This window comes from Haliotis rubra, unplaced genomic scaffold, assembly GCF_003918875.1.
Source record: "Haliotis rubra isolate DU_JTF1 unplaced genomic scaffold, ASM391887v1 Scf142, whole genome shotgun sequence".
Classification (NCBI taxonomy): Eukaryota; Metazoa; Mollusca; class Gastropoda; order Lepetellida; family Haliotidae; genus Haliotis; species Haliotis rubra.
Window position 1 is genome coordinate 1,387,480 of NW_025765359.1, and position 24,648 is coordinate 1,412,127.

At 39.3% G+C, this 24,648-nt stretch overlaps 1 protein-coding gene across 2 annotated transcripts in view; it reads left to right on the forward strand.

Moving 5' to 3' along the window:
• Window positions 1-14,373: 14,373 nt before the first annotated feature.
• The window catches only part of LOC124269114, a 64,213-nt gene continuing 53,938 nt past the window's right edge, over window positions 14,374-24,648 (forward strand). For both annotated transcript variants that reach the window (XM_046704132.1, XM_046704131.1), the window contains exons 1-2: window positions 14,374-14,645; window positions 19,256-19,381. The gene's annotated coding sequence lies outside the window, so the exon portion shown is untranslated. The remainder of the gene's footprint in view (window positions 14,646-19,255; window positions 19,382-24,648) is intronic.

Consider the following 24,648-nt stretch of genomic DNA (forward strand, 5'->3'; position numbering starts at 1 on the left):
CAAATTAGAATGAATACTCGTTCATTAATAATAATAGGGATTTGTTTATCTTTTATTGTGCATTTATCAAAGGACAACAAGTTTCGCGACTGTTACTATTCGATCAATGCGCAAAAAACGTAAAACAATTCTTAAATGTAGTCGGTATGTGTTATATATATGCTGTAAAATTATGTATCTCGTATGTATATAGCATGCAGTCGTAGTGTACTTGGATATGTGGCCTCCACAATGAATAGATTCTTATTCTTCTTAATGACTGGCTGCTCCTTTCAGTGTTAGCATTCTCACGTCAGTCTTCTTCTTTATAGAAATTGTACGAAGTGCAGTGAAACGATGTTCATGAGGACAGTGCCCCGAACCACATATTTGTACATTTACGATTTGGTTATTTCAATATGTTACTTATATGAATCCGTTTTTCAATTAGCTGTTTTCTGAGAGGTTTCCATCCTTGGCTTCATTCCAAAAGGGAGTCATAAAATATTCATCTGAGATTATTCTTCTGGTTGACTTTCAATATTACCTTTGATGTTTCGTAAAACTGACGTAAGTTATGAATATATGAGATACTTTAATTGGCTCTATTGATTTTCAGCAAAGAATTAGGGCAGGACACTATTGTTATACTACATGTTGCGTCGGAGGAGACGACATGTGATTTAGCAAAAAGTAAAGTTGCAAGAAGAAGCATGTATACAATGGCAAAGGACGCTTATAAAAAGTAGGACTGGTGAAGTTTGAATGTTTCTGGGAACTATATCCCGCTGATGCATAAACATCTGCTTGTCAAAACCACACAACAGGGTCTGTTTTTCTGCAGAGACTTCTCAAGATGAAGAAAGCGTTTTATGCACAACAAACTATCCTGGCATTTATCTGTCTTCGATGGCACTACAAGTAATACCCATTGAAAAGGACAAGACAGTCGAAATGAATGTTAGAAATCAGCATTGCTAGCAAACGGGAAATGAAATATACAACCACAAATAATTGATAAGATTAAAGTGAAGACATCCGTTGTTAAAGAAAATGATACATAATGAGTTGGTAATAATGTTCAAAATAGGTAGCGTTTGTGTAGCATTCTATTAAGGCGTTGAAGGAGTGATTTTGACTTCCTGCTACTACGTTTTGTTAGATTTATTTTGTAAATAGGCACATCAGTGAAGCTGTAGCACACCCCTTCCAAATACACAATCTGTATCAATTCATAGTACATAACATACCTAATATTTTGTTTGAAATATCATTGCAACAAAGATAGATATGTACACACAGTCTACAGTCATTTTCCTTTCAAAGAGTGAGTGAGTGAGTTAAAAGTTTACATCGCATCGGCAATATTACAGCCATATAGCGATGAAAAGAAGGTAATCAATTTAACATATCTGTCGACAAAAGACAGTAAAACCAACTAGACTATCACAGATATATATTTAAAACTAGTAATTAAATCTAAAATACTTTCACTGTAGGGGACGATACAATCCTCTCAAAGAAACACATTCCCGTCAAGAAGAAAATAGACATTCCCGTCAGTAGTACACCAATAGTGAATATCCAAGATCAATATTGAACCATTATTCACGTACATAACGTGTCCTTTACACCGACGTCACCAAACATCTGATCATGCTCGTTAGAAATATTTACTCGATATGTCAACAGTACTGCACAGAATAACGCGGATCGCACGACACCCCAGAGGGTGTTGTGTAAATACTAAAGATTTCACACATCTGTGACACGTGTGATGTCCGATGACCACCCTGTATTGCCCTCTGTCTTGAATCACTGGCTTGAATCATCCCTTGTGTCAGTGAAGTGAATAAATTGTCTGTTCCCTTGGATAAGTCTATTATGGATGAATTCGGCATTTGTAATGTCGTCATAAGAATTATGTACAACTGCTGCAATTACATTCACATTGTCAGTTGGCATTTTCTCTCTGCATTTCAATGTGACATATATAATTGCGTGGGTCCAGCAATGTTTCGATTGGTGGATGGCGTTGTTGAGTTCTGTGTGAAGTAAATGGTCGACATTATTAACACAGTGTAATATATATACACGTTCTTTGTCCACATCATGATTTCTCTGTGAGTAATCAGTAACTTGCCCTCTGGCATTGAGAATTCTGTGCTTCGGTTAACACTAAATGCAGTCAATAAATTGCCTTTTTTCTTGGATACCTCACATGTACATTAATATAATATTTGTGCTGTTGTCATGATAGTTATGTACAAATCTACACACGTGCATTAGCAGTACTGACTGTCTGTTTGCCGTTCAAACATAAACATGACATGTATAATCACAGTGAGAGTCCAGCAGTATGTCGTTCGAGGGATCTAATGTGTTTTTAACGAAATGAATAATGAACACTCTCAATGCTGTGTCATAGATACATTGTCCACAGTTTGAATTCTCTGTGAGTAATCATCGTGTCATCGAGATGAAGGGAGCCTGTGAGATGCTTCAAGGAATTGACTGTATAAACCATGCATGAAATATGGAAGCACAGTTCACCGAACAAATTAGTTGTTGATTGGAAGCAAGCACCTTACTGCTCGCGATATTGACGTCTCTGGGTCAAGTGGCTAGTTGGCAAATTGAAATGAACGTCATTGCTATCTGTAGTGTTAACAGCTGGACAGAAATAACTTTGACCAGGCAAATCAGATTTCTGTTCTTCTGTATACATGCTGACCTCGCGCGGTACAATAAGGTGGACGTTACCGTGATGAAGCCTCATGAACCGACATTCCAAAAGGATTGTTCTTGGATTCCAATGGGGTACTCATGAAATTATGAAATTTCACAGGCACAATCGTCTCCCATCAGTTCGAATTAAAAGCAAATAAAACTTGAAAGCGATTAATTTTCCTGAAATAAACATATTGACAGTGTGATTGCTTAATGTATGTGAAGACCCGTGAAGATCGAGATTGGATTACGTCATTAGCAACCGATGCTGTCGCAAGATCCACGGGCGATCTGTGTGGAAGAAATCCGTCATCAACACTGCATTAAAATAAGAGCTTTGAAATTTTGATATTATAAAATGGAAATTATATTTTTTTATATTTATAATTTACTTTTTCTTCCTTTGGATGTTTATACCGTTTGATAACTGTAACATATGTGTGTTTTCAAAGAAGACACCCTTACTCTGTCTAGATTTACCAATCTTGCAATCATGCCCCATTGATATCCAGTATATGAGTGAGTGAGTTTAGTTTTACGCCGCTTTTAGCCATATTCCAGCAATATCACGGCGGGGGACACCAGAAATGGGCTTCACATATTGTACCCATGTGGGGTATCGAACCCGGATCTTCTATGTGACGAGCTAACGCTTTAACCACTAGGCTACCCAACTGCCCCAACCGGTATGCGATCGTGTTATTTAATTCCTATGAAATTATGCATAATTACATAATTCTACAAAATCATACCTTTCACTGGTAATAAATAAATACGATTAATTACATTCATGGTCAGTTTTGCACATTAATAGTTGCAAAATTACATTTGCTTTTGTGCATTTTGCTTCAAGCAGCAACACAAGCCGCTTCCATTGATTTCTCTGCAGTCATTTTCCGCACCATGAAACGTGTACCTGGGAAATCTTGGAGGGCTGAAGGAAGGGTGGTGTTTCCTGTTCCAGAATTCACTCGTCTTTACAGGATATATAGGTGAACAATGTGACAGGAATACCAAACACGTGACCCTTTTAATACACATTTCGTGAGAATTCAACCCGTAAACCATCTGTTTGTATATTTCCAATTCTAACAGTTCGATATTCCTCAATCCACTTTTTTCGAATCGATGATTTTTCAGATCATATTGGGTCCAAATTATATTCCTGAAGAGCTCTAAGATATTTATCCGAGTTTCATCTTCTATTTGACTTTGAATATTATCCTTGATGTTTCAGAAAACGGAAGCAAATTCAGGGCATGATTAAAAAGGTTTTATTGATTTTTCGGCAAAGAATTGGGACAGGAAACATATCTTTGTTCCCCAACTGGGTCAGGAAGACTTAATGTGTCATCAAGCAATAAGAGGATATGAGCAAAAAATCAGTGTAAAAAAAGTTAAAAGCAAAGAGATTACAAGAAGTATGACTTTCGAAATGGATGTAGGAGAGCTCACAGATGCCTCTGTTTATTCTTCATCCTTATATTCTCCGTGTAACATATGATGTAGGGATGTAATCAATTTATGTAATTGAAGCAGTGAAGAGCCGGGTTAAAATGAATCTTCAGCAACCTATGTTTCACCGAACGAGTGACTTTAGTTTTACGCCGTCTTTGGCAATATTCCAGAAATATCATGGCGGGGGACACCAGAAATGGGATTCACACATTGTACCCATGTGGGGAATCGAACGCGGGTTTTCGGCGTGACGAGCGAACGCTTTAACCACTAGGCTACCCACCGTCCCCTTCACAGAATGAGTCCATGCTGGGAATCGAACATGCTCCTTCGCTGTGACGGAAGAACGCTTTAACGACATGGACACCCTTCTGTCTTCACGGCGGACCTGCCCTTACCTCGACATATCAACTTCTAAATGAATTTGTATTGAAAATACAATTAAATCGGTACACAGCTGAACTCGAGGTAGGGATAACAGGATATTGTGTTGTTAGTGCCGAGGATTCCGAGCCACAAGAAGCAGCCAGTTGAACCATCAGTAACTTTTTCGTGGTCAGGTTACTTTCGCTGATATGTAGCATTGTCATCCACTGAATATTTTCCAAAAGGAATTGAATTCTCCCATTTTATTTCTGTTAAGACGTATAACAATTGTTTTGAGTCGATGAGACTGAAATGCATTTGGAATTAGATAACGCAGGGAAAAAAGATATATGAAATTGAATGCAGAATCAGATCTACCTTATGTGAAACGGTTTGTCAAAGGGAGGCCACTCCTGTATGAAGACGAGCTCCCGTTGGGTCACGGTTATTTATTTCAATAGCTAACCATCACCAGTGATCACATTGTAAAGTGTATTTAGATCAACAATATATTTGATCAACAATATAGATGGACGGATGTCTGATAACATGGGAGAATTCCTTATCTGTATTTTCAATAGTTACAGTAAAATCCTAATTTCTCTGCAGATATCGTACTCAACAATTGCATCTGCGAAAACACGATGGCTTCTCTCTAGGCTTCTCTCGTCGGGGTATTGCACAACTTCATTCCCCAACTCTCCCTACAAGAAAAGACTATAGCAAATGATTAAATGGTGTTTTGGGGCGCCATGGCTGATTGTTTTCAGTTGAGTGAGTGAGTGAGTTTAGTTTTACACCGCACTCAGCAATATCCCCGCTATATGAATAATCAAGTCTGGATCAAACAATCCACTGATCAACAGAATGAGCATCGATCTACACAATTGGGATACGATAACATGTGTCAACAAAGTCAGCGAACCTGACCACCCGATCCCTGCTTCAGAAATAGAACTAAAGTACTGTCGGAAATAGAAAAAAACTGTTTTTAGGCTGTTACTCTGTATCCCTAAAATTTACACAATTGCAAATAGCATATGTCGAAATAACCCACTTCGGCCTAACTGGGCCAGTGGGATGCGTAATACGATATCCAGAAAAGCATGTTTACTCGTAAAATCGGGCAAAACTTAGAAAAAATACGAATAGCTGCTGAAAACAAAAGATCAGACTACAGATGGCAATTAGGTCGCTCAGCCAGGTATGACGACGGACCGTCGACTCATCTGGCATGAAATGCACGTGCTGCCTACAGGCACAAGGGGTCATCTCAAAGATATTTTGTGCTTTTTCATGTGTGTTGACTATGTCTCATCTATTGATTAACATCTTACGTGTCTTTCTTTCATATAGTTTTATATAGTTTCTGTTGAGATATGTAAAAGAGTATGATACACGAAAACGCATCGTAGTATATAGGTGGCATGACCACCCGAAGATCGACAGGACTGGATATTATTTGTAAATTGTTATGACGTGCCGTGTACCTCCCCAGTATAATTGCCCTAAAGGATTATCTTATCTTAGCTGATATCTCTATCCCCAAGCCCGACCCCAGGTTTTGCTTTTGAGACGGCCCCTCCTATCTGTTTCTTCTTATAGTGACATGGTAGCTACATCCTTAATAGTTTCGGCATAAAAGTTATTATTTTTTATGTCAGCTATCGTTTACAATGAATCTACGTCTAATTTCAAATTGGGCATTTATAAAAGTGTCCTTTGTAATACAATATCGTCGCACACTAATTTGCATAAAGCCATGGTCTGTTCCAAAAAAGCCTTTTTGGACTTAAAAAAACCCCGCATTGCTCATTTCTGCACTAATTTCCCCTCAGTAAAGTCCTTTTTCTCCGTTTCCTATCTCTCTACCACAGAGACTGTAGTTAGGCCGAACTTAGTTTAACAGATATTTCACACTTTCACATATCAACTACATAAATTGTAGAGATAAATGAGAAAATACAGTTTTTTTCTATTTCCGACAGTACTATACTTGTAAATACGACTATAAGCTTAAATATAGTACACGCGTTATACTTGTATAAACCGTTCTATTATGACCTATGTTCTATGTATAACATGTTCTATCACATTGGTTGTGGGACATAATCCACCAACAGTGAGTGAGTGAGGTTTAGCTTTACCCCGCTTTTAGCAATATTTCAGCAATATCACAGCAGGGGACACCAGAAATGGGCTGCACACGTTATACCCATGTGGGAATCGAACCCGGATCCTGTGCGTGACGAGCGAAAGCTTTAACCACCAAGCTACCCCACCGTCCCTAAATCAGGCAACACATGTTATACGGCATATACCGTCAGTGTTGTAGTGGCGAATCCTTTAACTCAAATGAGGCGAATTATTGTTTGTTGGTACATGTACGGTTGCATGTGTGTCTGTATGAGTGTGTGTCTGCGTGCGTTCGTGCATGCGTGTATGCGTGCATGCGTGCGTGCGTGTGATTGTTGTACTGGTCCAAAGTAATTCTTGTTTCATAGTATAAGTCACAGTTTGATATGGATCTCGTAGTATATATTCTGTATGCATGTCAGATGATCGTTGCTGAATTTCTGCCGATTTGTTTTCCACAAAACCGTCAACACATCATAACTGAGTCTGTTGTTCCAGATCGTTAGTCCTGGCATAGTTCATAGTATATCTCAGCGTCAGATACCAGAGTTAGTGAGTTAAATCAAATTGATTGAAAGTATCGAACTTTTATAAGGGAATGGCAAGCATGTGTTGGACGTTACACCTGGTGATACCTTCAACCACAAACCCAGATATATTATTGTTGAACCTTTGATTCCCCGTATAGTAACTTAAGAACTGCGAAAGTCTAATGCTGCCAGTTTTGAAGCCGAAAGTATATTTTTTGAAAGGAAGTTCTCATTGCGTCAATCATGTGTGTATTTTTTGCGAAATTTAGCGATTTTTCTCTCGTTTCTTCCATTATTTTCTCGTAATTTCTATTACTGTCTCGTTACTTCAAGTTCCTTCCAAAAAGAACAAAATATCGACTTTTTGAAAGAAACTTGAATTGACAAGAAAGTAATCGGAGCATCGAGAAAATGCTAAAAATTTCGAAACATTTCAAAACTAGTTGACACGAAGAGAGATATCGTTTGAAGAATATTTCATGCTAGAAACAGTTGCACCATAACAACAACACACTAAGAAAACAACAATTTTAAAGGTACACAATGACTTTTAAAGGTACACAAGAAGTAATTGGGATTAGAGAAAAAATGCAAACATTGTTTTCTTCAAAGAACCCCAAACCTCTGTGAAGAAGAAAGACTCCCAAATCCGTCATCTCTGACAACACCCAAGCTCACCCAGACCACAACATTCTTTTGAACAGCATCAATGTACGTACCAGCAATCACACCCACTACAAGATCAGGAAACTACTTAGAAGCCATACACATCAAGAGACTCAAACCGGCCATAAACAGAGACCAAGGATATTTTATCCCCGTAATCTTAATCCTATTATTCTCCTGTCTATCATATCACCGGCTTACCCCATTAACCCCTAAATAAGGTCATTCTGTTTGTGTAACAGTTGCCTTCTTGAGTAAACATCATCCAACATTGTACATCAACCTCATTAATTGTGTAAATATCAATCAACTTACTGTTCAGATTTTACTATGCATGTATAGCATTGCCTTCAGTATTGTACATCACTTGCTTGATGATGGTGTTAGAGGAATTCTATGGATATACAACACAGGGCCTTGCCTTCAGTATTGTACATCACTTGCTTGATGATGGTGTTAGAGGAATTCTATGGATATACAACACATGACCTTGCCTTCAGTATTGTACATCACTTGCTTGATGATGGTGTTAGAGGAATTCTAAGGATATACAACACATGGCCTTGCCTTCAGTATTGTACATCACTTGCTTGATGATGGTGTTAGAGGAATTCTATGGATATATAACACATAGCCTTGCCTTCAGTATTGTACATCACTTGCTTGATGATGGTGTTAGAGGAATTCTAAGGATATACAACACATGGCCTTGCCTTCAGTATTGTACATCACTTGCTTGATGATGGTGTTAGAGGAATTCTATGGATATATAACACATGGCCTTGCCTTCAGTATTGTACATCACTTGCTTGATAACGGTGTTAGAGGAATTCTATGGATGTATAACACATTGCCTTGCCTTCAGTATTGTACATCACTTGCTTGCTAACGGTGTTAGAGGAATTCTATGGATATATAACACATAGCCTTGCCTTCAGTATTGTACATCACTTGCTTGATAACGGTGTTAGAGGAATTCTATGGATGTACAACACATGGCCTTGCCTTCAGTATTGTACATTACTTGCTTGATGATGGTGTTAGAGGAATTCTAAGGATATACAACACATGGCCTTGCCTTCAGTATTGTACATCACTTGCTTGATGATGGTGTTAGAGGAATTCTATGGATATATAACACATGGCCTTGCCTTCAGTATTGTACATCACTTGCTTGATGATGGTGTTAGAGGAATTCTATGGATATATAACACATAGCCTTGCCTTCAGTATTGTACATCACTTGCTTGCTAACGGTGTTAGAGGAATTCTATGGATGTATAACACATAGCCTTGCCTTCAGTATTGTACATCACTTGCTTGATGATGGTGTTAGAGGAATTCTATGGATATATAACACATGGCCCTGCCTTCAGTGTTGTACATCACTTGCTTGATAACGGTGTTTGTAGCTACACCGAAACATCGCACATATTAATAATAAAGAAGCTGTATCTCCTTGGAACCCTCCACGTTGTTCATCACACCAACTTCTAAATGCCACTCAAAGAAGGCATGCTTCGTCGGTTGGACACATGCAGATTAAAATACCTACAGAATTTTAACATTGATCCAAGATAATTGCCAAGCCGCACCACAAACACAAATAATGTCCAACACAGTATAAAGGTGGTAAATAGTTAACGAACTACATATGTATGTTTATTCAGAAGTTGCGAAATTCTTAGCTGACAGCTTCACAGCCATGTGGAAATACACTCCAATGAAATCATTAATTCATATAAGCTAGATCGATAAACGACACCCATTAAATCAAACTTGATTAAACAGGTCCAATATTTGTTGTGAATATGTTCTTAAATCAATTTGGAGAACACAGGGCTACTGAAGCTTGGCACATCAAGTATGCTGGTGTCAAGGAAATAAGGCTGCCTCCGTGGTTCAATGGACGGGACGTCTGCCCTGACAACATCAGGGTTCGATACCATGGATGCTTCACACCCGACGTTAGAAGCTGCTACTTGTTAACGGGACCGCCTCCGTGGTGTAGTGGTAAGAACGTCCCCCGAAGAGCGGAAGGTCGCGGGTTCGTTCCCTGGCCGTGTCATACCAACAGACGTTAAAATATGGTACTTGTTGGTCCCTGCCTGGTGCTCGGCATTAATGGGTGCAACAAGGACTGGTCGGCTCGGAGTCAGTATAATGTGTCAGAGTGGGGTATTCATGCTTAACTGCGGCATGGTATCTCAGTGAGCTAGCACGATAAAACCAACTGAAGTCTGGGTTAGTACAAGCAGCCACACATACACACGCATGCACGTCGTCATATGAGCGAAATATACTTAAGTGCGACGTTAAACCCCATTTTACCTGTTTACTGCCTGGCGTTCAGCATTAAGCGGATGAAGCAAGGGCTTGTAAACAGTAAACTGTGTCTGAGTGGAATAGCCATGTTAAACTGCATCACGTTGTGGATATCGAATCAAACATGATGAGACCCGTGAAGATCCGGGTTAGAATTGATCTTTAGTAACCCATGCTTGTCGTAAGAGGCGACAAACGGGATCGGGTGGTCAGGCTCGCTGACTGTGTTGACACATGTCATCGTTTCCCAATTGCGTAAATCGATGTTCATGCTGTTGATCCCTGGATTGTCTGGTCCAGACTCGATTACTTACAGACCGCCGCAATATAGCTTGAATATTGCTGAGTGCGGCGTAAAACTAAACATGATGAACTACCACAGAAGCACTCACATCGTTACAAAAGTGCAATGTTCTTGATAAGTTAAAGGGGCGATAGGGTAGCCTAGTGGTTATCGAGTTCGCTCCTCACGAGAAGGCCCGTGTTCGATTCCCCACATGGGTAAAATGTGCGAAGCCCATTTCTGGTGTCCCCCGCCGTGATATTGCTGGAATGTTGCTAAAAGCGGCTTAAACCTAAACTCACACACTCACTGTTCGGTTAAATCCAATTTGGCCTGCGTTACATGTAAGAAATCTGTCTTTACCAGATTAAACAGGACGATTGAGAATGAGGTTCTGCGCCATACCCATTTTTGGTGGGTTGCTAAGGTTTGGAGACGTTGTGTGTTAAGGAAGCAGGCCAACGTTCCACAAAGATCTTAACGCTAAGATGATCGTAACTCATACATTAGCTTACAGCAGTAGTAACGCAAAGATAGCTATGTTGAACGTTGGCCATGGGAGTCCCTAAGAAACCGATGCAACCGATTCTTGTAAATCATTCTAAAAACAAGTCAGTTCTGTCATTTGGAGATGTTTGTTAACCGCAAATACCAAATCTTAATGTATTGATTAAAGAAGTCTACGATCGCTATCGACGTGATGCAACTCTGAAGCCATCACGGTCGTCCATATACCCTACAGCTAATACAGAATCACAACAGAAGCATTGACAACATAAAGGTATAAAAACAGCGACTTTGCAACGTTACATGTATAGCAATTCGTCGTCATGGACACGACCCACTGTCTTGTTTAATTGGGAGGCCCGAGTTTAACCGTTGTATTCTATGTATCCAACAAAGTAAACACTAGGAATAAGTGGGTAGACATTGAGCATTCAAAGCTGCCAGAAACAATATGTTTGTTGAATCGATGTCGCAGAAGAATGTTTACGACATTAAAACGAATCCGTTGTCAGTTTGTTCTTGGAGGTGAGTAGGTACTTTGTATTAAAGAGCCACTGTTCTTGGAACATTCAGTAAGAAAAGGTAAGAAAAGTAAACATTTAGTATGAAGTAGTTATGATCTTACTGTCAAGCCTGATTACAGAATGAGCTAGTAATACACTTATGGAATCCATGCTACAAACCACTGCCACGAAACAAGCCCCACTCTGAAAACAAAACATTTGGTTTGTGACTATATATAGTATTGTGCTGAAGTATCGACGTTTGATAAATTAAAACAGCTTGTCAACACTATTTTCAGTAATCATGTTTTTGTTATTGATTGTGTTATTAATTCATTGTTGTCTATTATAATTGTCCTCATTATGACAATATGAATTGACGCTGATATTGTTTTCTTAACAGCTTAATCATAGGTAATGCATACCGTTATAGCGCTGACAGTAAATGAAATTTATTATGTTTCTAGGCATGGCTGAATGATCTCTAATTACAGACACCTTTGTCATTGATGTCGTTTGTCGTTATGAATGAGCAGTGGGTAATATCGATGTCGTTCTTAGTAATGACTGAAACATGTGTATTGACGTCGTTATCGATTAAGTGAATCCTGCATAAGGTATTATAACTTGTTTATTTTGTCACCATGGGTTGTGTTTTATTGATTATTCCTGGATCGTGGACCGTGTCATGTATTGTCTTGTACCGGACATATTCTTAATGTAGTTTATACAAAGGTGCATCCTTGATACGATTCGTCTGGGTTCACGGTATAGCAAGCAATGTGTAGCAAACCAGCAACGCAGTATGCAGTATGTCGGAACACCATGTACAGTATACGGGGAACATCATGTACATTAAACGGGGAACACCATGCGCATTGTACGGGGAACATTTTGCAGAGTGTACGGGGAACACCATGTACAGTATACGGAGAACACATGTACAGTATACGGGGAACACATGTACAGTATACGGAAACACCATGTACAGTATATTGGGGAACACATGGCAACACATGTACAGTATACTTGGAACACTGTGTGTACATGTATAATGGGAACGCATGTACAGTATATGGGAACATGTACATGTATACGGAGAACATACATGGGGAACGCCATGTACAGTATACGGGGAACGTACCATGGTATACTGGGACATGGGGAACACATGTACAATATACGAGGAACACAGTATACGGGGAACATGTACAGTATATGTGTACGGTATACTGGGAACACCTATGTACAGTATAGTACGGGGAACACTATGTACAGTATACGGGGAACACTATGTACAGTATACGGGGAACACTATGTACAGTATACGGGGAACACATGTACAGAATACGGGGAACGCCATGTACAGTATACGGGGAACGCCATGTACAGTATACGGGGAACACTATGTACAGTAAACGGGGAACACTATGTACAGTATACGGGGAACACTATGTACAGTATACGGGGAACACTATGTACAGTATACGGGGAACACTATGTACAGTATACGGGGAACACTATGTACAGTATAGTATACAGGGGAACACTATGTACAGTATACAGTATACGGGGAACACCATGTACAGTATACGGGGAACACCATGTACAGTATACGGGGAACACTATGTACAGTATACGGGGAACACTATGTACAGTATACGGGGAACACTATGTACAGTATACGGGGAACACTATGTACAGTATACGGGGAACACTATGTACAGTACACGGGGAACACTATGTACTGTATACGGGAACACTATGTACAGTATACGGGGAACACCATATACAGTATGTGGGGAACACAACGATCGTTTTGCTGGAAGCAATGTCCAGTGAGGGATGTCCAGTAGGCAGTGGAACACATTGTACGGACAAAATACAAGACCATAATATAAAGTACCACACGCTATCAGACAAAGCCACCGTGATTCCTGTAGTACTTTAGACATGGCTACTTCAGACAAACTGCAGTCGTCTTCAGGCACTGGTCTTTGTGACTTTGATCGATGAGCTTATAAAATCGATACCAATAAGTATCAACGGTTTGAGAAATGTTTCGTGGGATGGTTTCACTTAGACGCAGACTTACTAACGGCTGACTAGACGCCGTTGTTGTCGGCAACATCTTCACCAACACCTAGAAACTCCATTACATGTAACTGTCATTAATGACAGAACGCCAAACACGGCTCTGATATGTATATCTGTGCGGGCTTCCACAATTGAATTGTGCAATTTCAATTTTCCTCTGCGGAATAATATATGGACTTTGAGATTACATACCTCCAAAATCCCAGCTTGAGTATTCAGTAGATTTATTTATATTGAACCCCATGGTGAATGGAAGTAGGCAATGGCGAGTATAAGAATGATATATTTCTAAACAGATACTCCTGAATGCCGTTCCTTGAGCATCAGACGATATAATTCATTTGACAACGTACAATCAAGTCAGACGAATCTCCCGAACCACAGCTCGCCGGCTAAAACTCTTTTATATTCAACTTCTGTGCAACATCCAGCTTTCATGCAAGTCGAAATTGCCAATTTTTTTTATCAATTTTGATATTGCTCTGATTTAAACGGAGAAAATCTACAAGAAACGCGATATGTTGATTCAGAGTAGGGTGCGCGGAAAATACATTTATTTCAAGTTTTTGAAGCTCAAACATCAATTTCTAAGTCAAACTACTTTTTTCTGCTACGAAATCAAAATATTTCTCAACCACCTCGAGATTAACCGTGAGACCCGCGGCCCAATGGAAATGCCTCTCGACCAGCAGTCCATACTAAGCAGGACCGGCGGTAGTATCGCGAGGCTGGTATTGATTGGTACAGTTTGTCAATAAGTCTTGCCAAGCGATTGGTTACAAATGAAGAACCTCGACCACGAGAAACAGCACCTCTCGCTCATTTTGTGAATGAACTGGAGAGATGCGCACGTTATCCGAAGAGCTCTCTCAATGATTGGGCACGTGCATTTGGTAAGCTTCTAACAGGATGTGAATGAGGATGCTGTCCACGACGGTGACTTATAATGCCGAAATACTGAAGGCTTTTTCAATGTGGATTTGGATTCAAAGCGGAAGTTGCTGCTCCATGGATATTATCTCACAGAAGGCACAGCTGACCAGGAATGCGATGTCCATTTAAGTCGTAAGTGTTTGTTGACGTGTGGTGTGAGGTTTTCGTGGATGCACTTGAATGTTGTTGGTATTTCTGTCACACAAACACGACATTACCAAGACGTATATAACCACAGTAATGGGGCTTCATCATAGGACAACCATGTTCTGTATATATACATAACGTGAAGCATTAATAACTAGTATTAATTGGATGTCTAGCATGTGGCGACGATGTCCATGACAGTCGTGATATGGCTATATGAAACCGTACACACTGCTGGAGAACAACGATTTCTAGTAATGTTCGTAAATCAATGATATACATTGATGTTCAAAACACGGATATTTATTGCACAGAATTAATTCCATATGGTTTGGAATTATTTTCAATCAACGAACAAGGGATCAATGGTAGAAATCAACGAGTATATAGTACTGTACTTAAAAGATAGCATACGTTGATGGTAACACGGATATCTATTGTACAGAATGAATTTCATTTCGGTTGGAATTCATTTCAATCAACGAACATGGTAGTTACAATTTATTCAATACAAATACATGTTATCTCGCAAATTGATGCTACTTGAACACGGTTCAGCTTCTCATTTCCGTCTCACTTTAAGGAGTGACAGACTGACAGATGTGCTTTTCAAACTGTTGACATATCTAGGCAACGCGTTTATGCACTTTCACCATTAAATCGCCTCGTCAACTCTCCACACTGTGTGGTCCCTGTTCGTAGTGGTCTCGCTGGATGACGTGGTGCGTTGTAAATAAAAGCATCAAAAACACCGTTGTTGAAAGCACCAACGTTCTTGAAACTATTTCAAGAATGTTGTTAATTCCTATCAGCCCCTCCCGTACAGTTGTTGTGTATTTCATAGCATGTCATTATCGCTTGTCGGTTCCCTTGTCAATTTCAGCATTGTTCATTGCACTCTCTTCGCCCATCGATATCTGCAGAAGCCGGTGCCATTGACATTCAAATCGACAGATTTCATTATTTGGCACCGTCCACGTTGAGACGAAATTGCCTCTTCAATTCCAGCGAGTTTGGGAGAACTGGATGGGTGAAAAACGATGACTAACTTGATCTGCCATTAAAGCTGCCTGTCAGTCAAAGAGACATCGATCATTCAGACAATATTATCTCGTTCTGAACACTGAGAATGTTCTGATGGTAAAAAACGTTAAACGATACAGAGCGTTTCAGTCTACTCTCTCTTGAAATATTATCCCATACAAGGTCTTCCATGTTGACCTCTGTAATTACGTTTCGTTTATGATACCGTAATGTTACACAATGCCGGTTTCGACGTGGGTGGTATGACTGACTAATACTACCCAACGAACCAATAGCGTCTTATTTAACGGTGTAGAAAATTACACTTGGAATTAAAACTAGTTTATTTCGAATATAATACATAACCCTCTGATGGCTTCCTTTACAGGGTGAGGGTATGTCTAGCTTTGGCTCAGTATCATTTCAGCCAGTGATATGTGTCTCATCCCTTTGATGTTGGAGTTGTCGTCAAAATTCGATTATATTTTATTTGGGGGCACGTCATCGAGGACGCTGAAATGGGTTGTGCATGACTGAGTCGTCGACGGGTACCTATAATCGTGGGTTCGAATCCCAGTTCGCCCGGAATGTGTTTCTACATCATCATCATCGTCATCATCGTCATCATCATCATCAACATCATTATCATCATCATCATCATCATATCCGTACACGAGTATTTCATCATGTGGGGTAGTCTGGTGGTTAAAGCGTTTGCTTGTCACGGTGAAGACCCAGGTTCGATTACTCCCAAAGGCACATCGTGTGAAGGCCATTTCTGGTGTTCCCTGCCGTGATATTGCTAGAATAGTGCCAAAAGCTAAACTCATCGTCCTGGTAAACACTTCCATCTCTCTGGACATTCTTGCCATGTTAAATTCTAATAACTAACCAGAATACTATTCAAAGCGCGATGTTAACACAAACCTAGCTCGCGCACATAAACTAGTGATACATGTTTCATCCATGTATTAGTTTTTTGGTTTTTGTTAGTCTTAATTCGATTACATTTCATACAACCCTTACGTAATCAAGTGTAAAGTCATTAAGTATATTCCTGCTTAGCAAATAAGTGTTTATTGAAGTTCAGATCTCAATCGCACCCAAAACAAGCAAGAACAACAATAACATCATAGCCAGACACTGATCCAATAAAGACGCAGTGGATATAAGGAAGAAACACGGGACCGACGTATTCTTTGTCATGCCTACCACAGCAATCCAATTCTTGTTTTTCTCTCGAAACAAGATAATCACGTTACCTTTTTATCTTCCAGTTTTCGCATAAAATTGGTGGCATCAAATTACCACTTGCACGGGAATTAAATTTCGAACTAAAAACTGTAAAGAATCGAGTAATCCTAAAACGTAATGAAGTCAGGCATGATTCACTTAACACGTCCCCAAATTGTTTATGGCCACGTGACTGATGTCATCTTTGGTGGGATGACTGTTCTGAAGGCCGTTCTTACTCAATCAGACACACTATTCAAGCATCGGTGTTTGGATCCAGTGTGTCTCCAGTGCATTCTGTGTTATATTATCAAGACAAGACAAGGACAAGATTTTTATTAGGTCAAAGACCAATACAATATAAATATACTGAATATTCGCCTGTGCACATGGCGAGGTACGTATATAGAGAGCAATCATATTGTTATTATCATTATTGTCGAGTGAGGATATGTGTGAACGATTTACAAAAAATAATTTTGTTTCTTTCATTTCAGATATAATAGATACACTTTGCAGCTTTCAATATTTCAGAACTGTTTTCACGTTTTAACAATTTGATAAACTGAAACATACTTATATTTTCCAATAAAGTATAGGTATTCCTCGATATTTTTGACAATTTTCAGACCAAATGCCAGAAGACCCAAATGTCCGCTAGATATGGTTTGTCTTCACAAATTTTATATTTGCCTTAACATCATTCAGAGAGAGAGAGAGGGAGAGATAGAGAGAGAGAGAGAGAGAGAGAGAGAGAGAGAGAGAGAGAGAGAGAGAGAGAGAGAGAGAGAGAGAGAGAGAGAGAGAGAGAGAGAGAGAGAGAGAGAGAGAGAGATGGACAAAACAGATGCCTAAAAACAATTCCTACTGTGTAACAGGAGTGAAGCTGTAGTCACCTCTTGTGCGACAGAGGGAAGAAGCCAGCTAATTCACACACCTAATGATTTTCATTTCAAAATGACGTGGTATGCAAGTTAATCAGTTTACCTTTCTAAACACACTCCTGGGAATGATTTGTTTCAAATATATTTACGATTGCTAAATTTCGGTAATCCGTACAGGAATTAATCCTTGAGAACCCATGCTAGTCCTAAAAGGCGACGTACTGGGTCGAGTTATCAGAATGTCAGTGGTAGATGCATGTCATATAATCCCCAAAGCGAAGATCAATGGTCACTAAATTACCTGGTCTGTTTCATTTACAGACCACCGTCATATAGCTTGAAGAATTCTGACTGCATCGTTAAACAAACAAACAAACATACAAAATATCCTCAGGTTAGGTTCTTTCAATATGCTGTGCATTCCTCTTTAGATTCATTAAGCTCCACATTTTTGGTGACCCCGCCGTGATATTGCTGGAATATTGCTAAAGCGGCGTAAAATCATACTCACTTACTCATTAAGCTCCAACTGTTTCAAATCACCACACACATATATGTCAGAAGTACAACATCACTGTACCGTTGATCAATATATAGTACCTACATTACCATGTTAATGTCGTGTTTAGGAATGACAAAGGGAAATATCGACGTCCTTGTAAGCCCAATTATTGTCCAGCGTCTCCTTTGCTTACATCTGTCTCCACTGCAGAGACTAATCACAGAAGTGGTCTTGTTCTTTGAAGTTTAACGGGAAATCATCCTGTTTGATGTTGTCTTTCTTTGTCAAATGATACATTTTAAAAAGAAAGAATCTTTGATGCCATACTTTACCGCCAGGTAATCGGTCAGAGTAAATACATTTATTTTAATCAAACAGGTATCCATTTTCTTCAAAGCTGATTTTAGTAATTAGACTCATGTGGTGGTTTGAACACATGCAATCATGGAGTCATATTCCGTTTCTGTTTAACATTAATGACTGAGTCTGAAAGAAACATTTGCCTAATGACTTAATGTAATAGTGCATACAGATTCGACGTGTTTAGGTAAGCTCAAATCATTCGAACATATCACGATATAATTCTGGAAACCCAAAACTTCAGAAACTCTCAACACTGTGGTCAGATTCTGACAAAGGATTTGACAAAATTCAGCATGCAGTTATAATGAATATATGCTAAGGGCGAACAGTGAGTGTGTGAGTGAGGTTAATTTAAGTCACGTCGACATTATTTCAGCCATATTGTGACATGATCAAGTTATACAGCTACAACCTTAGGGCGAACAGTGGCCCATAGGCTTGCCCAATACCCATGTTTTGGAGGTTGTGTACGAATGAAAGTAGGTTTAAAAGTATCATGACACAAAACTCAACCCATTTTAATTGAATTCGGCTAATTAAGAGCGTTATCAAATATGTCGCCCATGTATCTTTACCTTCATCTATTACAGATTTGTATGGACAATGAGATGAAGATGTTCACATTCAGATACAGTTCAAAACTAACAAAGGATACCACACGCGAAGAAACACCTTCAGCTCTGCTACACTGAGACCCGGAGGCTTACAAGGAGAGTGTAAGTATTTTCAACCCATTTTACAGGAAAAACAAATAGAATAATGAAATATGCAACACAGAATTTGTTATTCCTTCTTCAATGAATGACAGCGGTACCCTTCCCACATCCACAATATATCGCTGAAAAATTCCGACTATATCAAGAACATAATTTATGAATCTCTATGAAAATAGTCATGATACGAGGTGTTCGCAAATGGGTGAGCGTATCGCATCCCACTGGTGGCACCCGTCACAAACATATTCAATGGCTTGTCAGTTGGCCTGAACAAACTCGGTAACGTACTATAGGACAAGTCAAAATAGGGAATCCCATCGAATATCAGTTTGGTCACTGATGCGTCAAATTCGAAAATGCCCTTCACATTTCCACCATAAAACATTTGTTTTTGGAAAAAGACACATTTACAATCCTACAAATTACACTCATTTAACCAGAGGATGTACGTGTTACTTGTATATTTGGGCAGTACTGATGCTAACCTGGAGGTTCTGGAAGACTAGTCCTGAGTTCTTGTGTAAAACCTATACTACTAGTTCTCAGAGTTTGCACCTAGTGTTTATTGAAGTAACACTCGTGTACTAGGTTTTCATTTTTGTCAGATAATGAGTATAATTTGAAACACTATTGAAGCAGTGAACCCTGGTTCAGTCATTGCCGTTAAATGCTACTAGTCCATTGGACTTCTATTACTGGGAATCGTTTTATTCTCAGAACAATTTGGTAGTTTAGGAGGAGCAGACTAATTTGAAAAATTTGAAGGCTTCTGATTCAATATTCTGAATTCGATCCTATGGTTCTGGTCTGAATCGTCCTTCTGATGACCATAACTGGTTTAACATGTGTTCACAGCGTCCGTACATGTACCAGCACAGCTAACAGTAAGATGTCACTTCAAAACAGATGAATAAAGTGTTTGGCAGTTTTTAAACTCTCTTTTAAACTGTATTTATACTGTTCTTTGAATGAAATTGAGAAGTGATACACGTAAGGAAGATAGAGTTATTTATGAATATTGTTGGACACTGCAGGAAATCTAGCCTCGTGACAACGGATTTTAAACAAAAATTCAGGGAAATTCTTTGACGTGGACTTATTTCAGAAATGACTTGAAATGACACAAGTGGTTGGTCTGAAGTAGCAAAGGTATCCTTTTGGCAAATAGAAACGTTTGAGTGACATGGATGCTGTCGTTTTACACACTGTAGATTCCTCGGAAAGCACCAGGTGTAGACCGGCGATTTGCAGAGACTCATGACTCACGACTCAAAAGAGTACGCTGTCGCCTCACGTTCTCATTTAATGGATATCCCCTTGAGAAAGCATCAAACGCGAGTCTACATTCACCTGTACAAGGAATAATATTACATTATCAACAGAGATTATGACATTATTCTTGTACGACACCTCACGTCAAACCCTCAGAATGATCTGTGTCTGTCCTTAACATAGATTATACCCACCCCTACCCATTCTTCTCCTAACGGTATCTGTAGGGTAGTTTAGTGGCTAAATCGTTCGCTCGTCACGCCAAGGAACCGGGCAGGATTGTCGTAATTAGTACAATGTACGAAGCCATTTCTGGTGTCGTGATATTGCAGAAATATTGCTAAAAGCGGCGTAAAATAGAATTCACTCATTGTTCCTTTCAAGTGTATATTTAAAGTGCGCTGTTTATGTATGGGTTAAATAACTCAAAGATCGACTTGTCTTTAAACTGTTTACGAGGTTCTGTCTTATCTTTATCCTTACTTTCGTCTGTGATCTTTTGTTCCAAAAGTAGCAAGTAAAATCTGACACAAACGCATTCCAAATAAACACAACACATAGTATTTGCTCGCTGATTTCTCTGATTAATGTTTAGGCGCCACCCACATTCCGTTCTCCTAAGTGTTCCCATGGCAGCTATATTTCCTGATTATTTCAAACCAAGTTGGACTCAAGACAGAAATTATCACTCAGGTCGGACCACAATGGGCGCTGGTTCCGAATTAACAGCAACGAAATAGCGTCACCTTTTCTGTTCCGCCATAACACTGTCACGCTTGCTCCCAACCGTTTGGTTCTCTAGTATCACTGCTGTATCATAACGATCCACGATCATTGATAGGAGCCATATAAGCTGCTAACAGGGACTTAATAGACATTAACAGACACATGGTCGGTTCACGTGTTTTCGTGTTGATGTCAAGACCATTGCATTTCAAGGTTACATGATCAACTATCACCGATCAATACATGAACATCAGATGGTGATTGCTAACGATCTTCCGTAGGAACCAATTAATGCTGATCCTAAAGCCTAATGATGACTAAACACATGGCATAATTATGAGTATATCTGGATATTCAGTACATTATGGTATTATGGTTATTTTTATATTTTATACTTTTTAAAGAAATCCTTCAACATAGTTGTAGGTGACTTATCCTATCTTAAAGTTATATACAGATTGATAATCTAGTATTGATTACATTGCATTCTGTTGAAGTTCTGTTCAGGCTAGAACATTGAAAGGATTTGTCATGATGAAAGGATGAACGTTGGTCGTCTAGGAAACAAGCGGTCTTCGTGGTTGACCTGGTGACACCTTTATCATAAATATCACTACATAGTACATTTAAGCGTGGAGATACTTGCGCCGTCAACGCTGTAAAGTGATCCAGTTATGTTTTACCCTACGGAGAAGTTGTGTACTCATAAGTGAATGAAAACAGCATGGCGGTTCTCGTTTTAGTTTGAGAATAGCATAACAATCAAGAATGAAATGTCGCTAACAAACTAAGGTTCTATGCCTCCATAATTAGAGAAATCATCTACTTTTTGCCATGGTTTCTTCAACACATGCTGAAGAGAAAACGCTCGGTGCAGAACTCCCAGAGTTCTCACTGCTGAGGTAGTGACAATAGCTATAGTCACATCTTCATCTGCAAAGCCTCAGGACATTTTCTAAAAATGAAAGCGACATTATTCCGAGAAAACAATGCTGGTATCCACAGACAACATGTCTGTGAAGTTGAGGAATAAGACATTTGGTAAAAGGTAGACTTCCCCATTGGCAAAAACTATTCCGCCTTATTTCATGAGGAAACCTGTCGACTATGAGAGACAAACTCAAAATAAGACCAATTTATCCAAGGAGTTTAACATACAGGCCAGGTATATCGATGGCCTGATTTAAAAATGCCACTTCTACCATCTGAGCAGGATTGATACGAGTGAACTCGCCTCATCTGCTCTATATCTAGATCCATGCGTACCGATTCTTTGTTCCCTCAAAAAGGCTGTTTGAAAACAGTTATCCTTTTGTGTCGAGCAATATTCCAGCAAATCCAGCTTATGGCGTCTATGTTTCACAACGTTTGAGGTGCAATCGTGGTCGAAGATTTCCAAAAGCCTCACATACTTGTTCAAAAGTTGTTCCATCTAGGTAACATGTCCGAGTCCTTGGATTAACTTTCAAACCAATTAATGGTGTACAAGTGGAGAACATTAAGAAATTGAACACAACAGCGTCCAAAATGTAGTTCCACACATTCCCTACTATCAGGTGTACAGATGACCTGACCTTGCATGTGTTTGTGGCGGGGTCCAACGGTGGGTCAGGATACTTTCAGCTATTTGCAAACACCAAGCATCACCACTAAATGATTTCTATTCACAAATAGCTGTTGACGGAAACGTTTTGTGGAATCGGTTTCAGCAGGTATTTTAAGTATCTTAGGATTAAGGAAAGGGTTTTAATTAAGTAAATAATTTCAAGTATGGAAAGCAATAACAACAACAACAACAACAACAACAACAACAACAACAACAACAACAACTGCTGCTACTACTACTACTACTACTACTACTATTCCGCCATATAGCTGGAATATTGCTGAGTGCGGCGTAAAACTACACTCACTCAAAAAGTACTACTACTACTACTACTACTACTACTACTACTACTACTACTACTACTACTACTACTACTACAACAACAACAACACACACACGCCGAAATGTAAAACAAAATTCAAAAACAGAATTCTGGACATCCAGTTCATTAGACGCTTCACAACAGGACAAACACCAGCCGTGTGAAACAGATGTTCTTGTAACCGATTTCGCTGATTCACACTTGTTCGTTCAACAGGGCGTTATAAAAAGACCGATTAAGTCCATGTAACGAGTTGGAACTAACAAGTAACTGTAAATTATGAATGTCAGCATGGCGGATGTGACAATTAGTGTCGATAACGCATTAGTAAAGACGAATGACAGATGTTGGAACTATTTCCTGTGTTACGGTTTCTATCAGGACACGATTTTCACAGCTACTGTTCCTGACGTATTGAATCGATATTTATATCGCCTCTTGCTATATTGCCTCTGTTCACCCAGCAGAAAATGGGTACCCGGTGGTATAAGTCATATTACTACCAACCTTCTACCGCCCCAGAGGCAGCTCGGGTTATCCGGGGTAAAAATGTCCATCATGTTAGAGGGCTTAGAGCATGTCCCTGTGGCATGGAGTTCAGCGCTAAATAAGTGGCCAATTATTATTATCATTATATCAATTACAAAATATAGAAAAAGGCTGTATTTTACAGAAAAACGTGTTTTCAGAAAATTTCAAAAATTCCATCCCATATGAGGGTTGAGGATATAGATATTAGCGGCGGTGTCTTGTAATCATCACCAAGCCGAAAATATTTTCTACCGGCGTGACAAGAATTTATCAATGTAAGGTTGTACGATAACAAGAATTGTTATTTGGCCCATCAATCAAAACGACTGTGCGAATACGTCATTGGCATCGGAGCAATCACAGTGATTGGAGACAGGTCATAATGGCAACACGCGTCATGCCCTGTAGATTGTTGCGTCTGATCTTTTATTTATCAAAAAGAACATCTAGCATTCCCTTTCAATAAAACGATCCCATTCCATTTGAGTTCCACATTTCCTTGCCACTGAAATTGATTGCCCCAGCGGAGTTGGAAGTCAGACGAATGTCCCGACCGGCCATTGTAGATTTCACTTGTAGTGAAATTGACAAGGATAAATCTATTTCTGTGTGATTAAACATTAATGAGAAACAAGGTATCATCTGCGTCAGTGACGTGAGCCTATTGCACAAATAAGACGGGAACCATTTCAATGCCCGGGAGAATTAACAGCTCCGCATCAACCTTGCATTGTGCTAATTGCATTATAGCACTCAAAAAAGGTCTGGATAACGTTTTTGTGTGCTCAACATTTTGACAATTTCACAGAA